Source organism: Arachis hypogaea, chromosome 13 (genome assembly GCF_003086295.3).
Source record: "Arachis hypogaea cultivar Tifrunner chromosome 13, arahy.Tifrunner.gnm2.J5K5, whole genome shotgun sequence".
In the NCBI taxonomy this organism is placed as follows: Eukaryota; Viridiplantae; Streptophyta; class Magnoliopsida; order Fabales; family Fabaceae; genus Arachis; species Arachis hypogaea.
Window position 1 is genome coordinate 34,876,852 of NC_092048.1, and position 6,351 is coordinate 34,883,202.

A 6,351-nucleotide genomic window follows, 5' to 3' on the forward strand; every position below is an offset into this window, starting at 1 on the left:
TGGAAATGGAAGAGCACAAGAGTGCTACTCTCATTCTAGGAAGACCTTTCCTAGCAACTGGACGAACTCTCATTGATGTCCAAAAGGGAAAAGTAACCCTGAGGGTCAATGAGGATGAGTTCAAGTTAAATGCTGTCAAAGCCATGCAGCATCCAAACACACCCAAAGACTGCATAAAAGTTGATCTTATTGACTCTTTGGTAGAGGAGGTCAACATGGCTGAGAGTCTCGAATCAGAGCTAGAAGACATCTTCAAAGATGTTCAGCCTGATCTGGAGGATTCAGAGGAATTGAAAGAACCTCTGAAACATCCTCAGGAAGAGGAAACACCTCCTAAACCCGAGCTCAAACCATTACCACCATCCCTAAAATATGCATTTCTGGGAGAAAGTGACACTTTTCCAGTGATCATAAGCTCTGCTTTAAATCCACTGGAAGAGGAAGCACTAATTCAAGTGCTAAGGACACACAAGACAGCTCTTGGGTGGTCCATAAGTGACCTTAAGGGCATAAGCCCAGCTAGATGCATGCACAAAATCCTATTGGAGGATGATGCTAAGCCAGTGGTTCAACCACAGAGGCGGCTAAATCCAGCCATGAAGGAAGTGGTGCAGAAAGAGGTCACCAAATTACTGGAGGTTGGGATTATTTATCCTATTTTTGATAGCCTCTGGGTGAGCCCCGTTCAAGTTGTCCCCAAGAAGGGAGGCATGACAGTGATTCATAATGAAAAAAATGAACTGGTTCCTACAAGAACAGTTACAGGGTGGCGCATGTGTATTGACTACAGAAGGCTCAATACAGCCACCAGAAAGGATCATTTTCCTTTACCATTCATAGACCAGATGCTAGAGAGACTAGCAGGTCATGAATATTACTGCTTTTTGGATGGCTATTCAGGTTACAACCAAATTGCAGTAGATCCTCAGGACCAAGAGAAAACAGCATTCACATGTCCTTCTGGAGTATTTGCTTACAGAAGAATACCTTTTGGTCTGTGTAATGCACCTGCAATCTTTCAGAGGTGCATGCTCTCTATCTTCTCTGATATGGTAGAGAAGTTTCTGGAAGTCTTCATGGATGAATTTTCAGTATTTGGAGACTCATTCAGCTCCTGCCTTGACCATTTAGCACTTGTTCTGAAAAGATGCCAAGAGACCAACCTAGTTTTAAACTGGGAAAAATGTCACTTTATGGTAACTGAAGGAATTGTCCTTGGGCATAAAATTTCAAACAAGGGAATAGAGGTGGATCAAGCTAAAATAGAAGTAATTGAAAAATTACCACCACCTGCTAGTGTTAAGGCAATCAGAAGCTTTCTGGGGCATGCAGGATTCTATAGGAGGTTTATAAAGGATTTTTCAAAAATTGCAAAACTCCTAAGCAATCTGCTAGCTGCTGACATGCCATTTGTGTTTGACACAGAGTGTCTGCAAGCGTTCGAGACTCTGAAAGCTAAGCTGATCACAGCACCAGTTATTTCTGCACCAGACTGGACTTTACCATTTGAACTAATGTGTGATGCCAATGACCACGCCATTGGTGCAGTACTGAGGCAGAGGCATGACAAGCTTCTGCATGTCATTTATTATGCTAGCCGTGTTTTAAATGATGCCCAGAAAAATTACACAACCACAGAAAAAGAATTGCTTGCAGTGGTTTATGCCATTGAAAAGTTTAGATCATACTTAGTAGGATCAAAAGTGATTGTGTACACTGACCATGCTGCTCTTAAATATCTACTCACAAAGCAGGATTCAAAACCCAGGCTCATAAGATGGGTGTTACTTCTGCAAGAGTTTGATATAAAAATAAGAGACAGAAAAGGGACAGAGAACCAAGTGGCTGGTCATCTGTCCCAGATAGAACCAGTAGAAGGGGAGTTTCCCCCCTCTATTGAGATCTCTGAGACCTTTCCGAATGAGCATTTGTTTGCCATTAAAAAAATATCATGGTTTGCAGACATTGCAAACTATAAAGCTGCAAGGTTCATACCCAAGGAGTACAGCAGGCAACAAAAGAAAAAATTAATTACTGATGCAAAGTACTACTTGTGGGATGAATCCTATCTCTTTAAGAGATGTGCAGACGGAATAATCCGTAGGTGTGTGCCTAGAGAAGAAGCACAAAAGATCTTATGGCATTGCCATGGATCACAATATGGAGGCCATTTCGGAGGTGAGCGAACAGCCACCAAGGTCCTCTAATGTGGTTTCTACTGGCCTACACTCTATAAGAATTCCCGAGAGTTTGTACGTAACTGTGACAGTTGCCAAAGAGCTGGTAATCTGCCTTATGGTTACGCCATGCCTCAATAAGGAATCTTGGAGATTGAGTTGTTTGATGTATGGGGAATTGACTTCATGGGACCTTTCCCACCATCATACTCAAACACTTATATTCTGGTGGCAGTCGACTATGTATCAAAATGGGTAGAGGCTGTTGCCACACCCACCAATGATACTAAAACAGTGCTAAAGTTCCTCCAGAAATATATCTTCAACAGGTTTAGTGTCCCTGGAGTACTAATCAGTGATGGGGGCACTCACTTCTGCAACAAACAACTTTACTCTGCCATGGTCCAGTATGGGATTCACCACAAGGCGGTGACTCCATATCATCCACAGACAAATGGGCAAGCTGAAGTTTCCAGAGAACTAAAAAGAATCCTGGAACGGACTGTAAGTACCCGTAGAAAGGATTGGGCAAGAAGCTTGGATGATGCTCTGTGGGCTTACAGAACAGCATTCAAGACCCCTATAGGGACTTCTCCATACCAGCTTGTGTATGGTAAGGCCTGTCATCTGCCCGTGAAACTGGAACATAAGGCCTACTGGGCAACTAGATTCCTAAACTTTGATGCCAAATTAGCTGGAGAAAAAAGATTGCTCCAGCTGAATGAGCTAGAGGAATTCAGACTCACTGCTTTCGAAAATGCCAAGCTTTATAAAGAGAAATAAAAAAAGTGGCATGACAGAAAGCTGTCATCTAGAGTCTTTGAACCAGGACAGAAGGTTCTGCTGTTCAACTCTAGGCTCAGGCTATTCCCTGGGAAACTGAAATCCCGATGGAGGGGACCATATGTGATTACAAGTGTGTCACCATATGGCTATGTGGAGCTTCAAGACATTGATTCTAATAAGAAGTTCATTGTTAATGGACAGAGAATCAAACATTATCTTGAAGGCAATGTTGAGCAAGAATGCTCAAAGCTGAGGCTAAATTAAAAAGCTCAGCAAGGTCCAGCTAAAGACAATAAAGAAGCGCTTGCTGGGAGGCAACCCAGCCATTAGCAAAACTCTTTCTGTTATTTTATTTTATTCTATTCTTCAGTTTATTTATTTTTAAAGCATATAAGGTCAATATTAACAAGGTAAAGAATCAATTGCATAAGTTCACAGGGTTACAGAAGGATTCAGAGCACAAAACAGGAAAAATGAGCTCACTGGCAAGAAAACGCCAGTAAGAGGCACAATTGGGCGTTAAACGCCCAAAAGGAGCATCTACTGGATGTTTAACGCCAGTAGAGATAGCCATCTGGGCATTAAATGCCAGAAAGAAGCAACTTCTGGGCATTCAGAAAAATGCCCAGTGACAAAGGAGTTTCTGGCGTTTAACGCCAGCTGGAAGCAACAGCTGGGCGTTAAACGCCCAAACCAAGCATCAAGTGCGCGTTAAACGCCCAAAACATGCAGTAGTTGGGCGTTTAACACCAGGATTGTGGGGGAGTAGGCAATTTCGTTTTCAATTCAAATTTTTTCCATTTTTATGTTTCAATTCATGATTTTCTACACAAACATGTTACAAATCCTAATTTTTCAAATCCATTTTCAAAAGATATCAAATGTATCTTAATTCATAAACCCCTTTTTTTTAAATCCTCTTCAAATTATTTTCAAATCATTTTTCAAAACAAATCTATCTCTTTTCCTTCTAAAATCTTTTCAACTCATCAATATCTTTTTCAAATCTTCACAACATCTTTTTCAAAATTTAGATTTATCTTTTTCAAATATCTCTCATATCTTTTCAATTTTAAATTACATCTTTTCCTATCACACTTATCTTTTCGAAATCACTTTTTCTATCATATCTTTTTCAACCAATTTTCGAAACCCACCCCCCTTCCCTTTAAATGTTGGTTCGGCCTCTCTCCTTCTCCTCTACAATTCGAACTTGGCTCTCCTCATATCCCTCTCCTCTCTTTTTTTTTGCTTGAGGACAAGCAAACCTCTAAGTTTGGTATGTTTATCCGTGATCACTAAGCTAATACCCACTAAGATCATGGCTCCTAAGGGAAAATAAACCGACTCAAGAGGCAAGAAAGAGAATATTCCAAAACCACTTTAGAATCAAGGGAAGTTCATAACCAAAGAACATTCAGACCATTTTTACAAAATAATGAGTCTAAGGTTAGTGATCCTGGAAGTTAAATTTGATCTGAAAGAAGACGAATATCCGGAGATCCAAGAGCAAATTCGAAACAGGAGCTGGGAAGTCCTAGCTAATCCTGAAACAAAGGTGGGAAGAAACATGGTTCAGGAATTCTATGCTAATCTATGGCAGACGGACAGGCAGAGGATAGCTGGAACCGCATTCTATGACTATAGAACTTTAGTCAGAGGGAAGATTGTTCACACCCACCTTGACAAAATAAGGGAGATCTTCAAGCTGCCTCAACTGCAAGATGACCCAGACTCCTTTAATAGGAGAATGATGAGATCAAACCTGGGCTTGGATAAAATCCTAGAGGACATATGCCTCCCTGGAGCCAAATGGACAACCAACACAAAGGGTGTCCCGAACCAACTCAAGAGAGGAGATCTCAAACCAGTCGCCAGAGGCTGGCTAGACTTCATTGGGCGCTCTATACTGCCCACTAGCAACCGCTCTGAAGTCACCATCAGAAGAGCAGTGTTGATTCATTGCATTATGCTGGAAAAAGAAGTGGAAGTTCATCAGCTGATTGCTTGTGAGCTTTACAAAATTGCAAACAAGAACTCCAAAGATGTCAAACTGGCCTATCCAAGCTTAGTCTCTCTGTTATGTAAGGATGCTGGGATAAAAATGGGAGTAGATAAGTATATCTCAGTTGAGCAACCAATCACCAAAAAGTCTATGGAAGGACAACAAGTGCAGGACGATCCCATTAAGAGAAAAGCATAGGAGTTCCTCTCGGAAATTCCTCAAATTGAATACTGGGAGCGCTTAGAAGCATCTATCACCAAGTTGCAAGAAGTTGTGGATCAACTGAAGGAAGAACAGCAAAACCAAAACAGCATGCTCTGCAAACTGCTTAGAGAACAAGAAGAGCAAGGGCGTGAACTGAAGGAATTAAAGCATCAGAAACTATCTCTTGAAAGGCAAAGCACTCCACAGACTAAAGAGGCATCCACCTCCCAGATTCAAGGTTGTTGAGTTCTAATCTTAGCTTTAACTCTGTGATAATTGTTCTTATTTGAGTTTTACCTTAGAAGTTATATATGAGTAGTAGTAATTAGTATCTATATTTTGATTTTATCTCCAATTAAGCTATAATTTATTTTTCTCATCATCATTAAACATGAATAAAATAGTAGATTTTCTTTAGAATAAGGAGGCAATATTTTTTTTCCGAGTTTTTAATAAGGAAAATTCTAATTATTTACATGTGGTGGCAATGCTTTTTGTCTTCTGAATGAATGCTTGAACAGTGCATATGTCTTTTGAATTTGATGTTTATGAATGTTAAATATGTTTGCTCTTGAAAGAATGATGAAAAAGGAGAAATGTTATTTGATAATCTGAAAAATCATAAAAATGATTCTTGAAGCAAGAAAAAGCAGTGAATACAAAAGCTTGCAAAAAAAAAAATTGGCGAAAATAAAAGAAAAAACAAGCAAAAAAAGCCAATAGCCCTTAAAACCAAAAGGCAAGGGTAATAAAAAGGATCCAAGGCTTTGAGTATCAGTGGATAGGAGGGCCTAAAGGAATCAAATCCTGGCCTAAGCGGCTAAACCAAGCTGTCCCTAACCATGTGCTTGTGGCGTGAAGGTGTCAAGTGAAAACTTGAGACTGAACGGTTAAAGTCAAGGTCCAAAGCAAGAAGAAGAGTTTGCTTAAGAACCCTGGACACCTCTAATTGGGGACTTTAGCAAAGCTGAGTCACAATTTGAAAAGGTTCACCCAATTATGTGTTTGTGGCATTTATGTATCCGGTGGTAATACTGGAAAACAAAGTGCTTAGGGCCACGGCCAAGACTCATAAAGTAGCTGTGTTCAAGAATTAACATACTGAACTAGGAGAATCAATAACACTATCTGAATTATAAGTTCCTATAGATACCAATCATTCTGAGCTTCAATGGATAA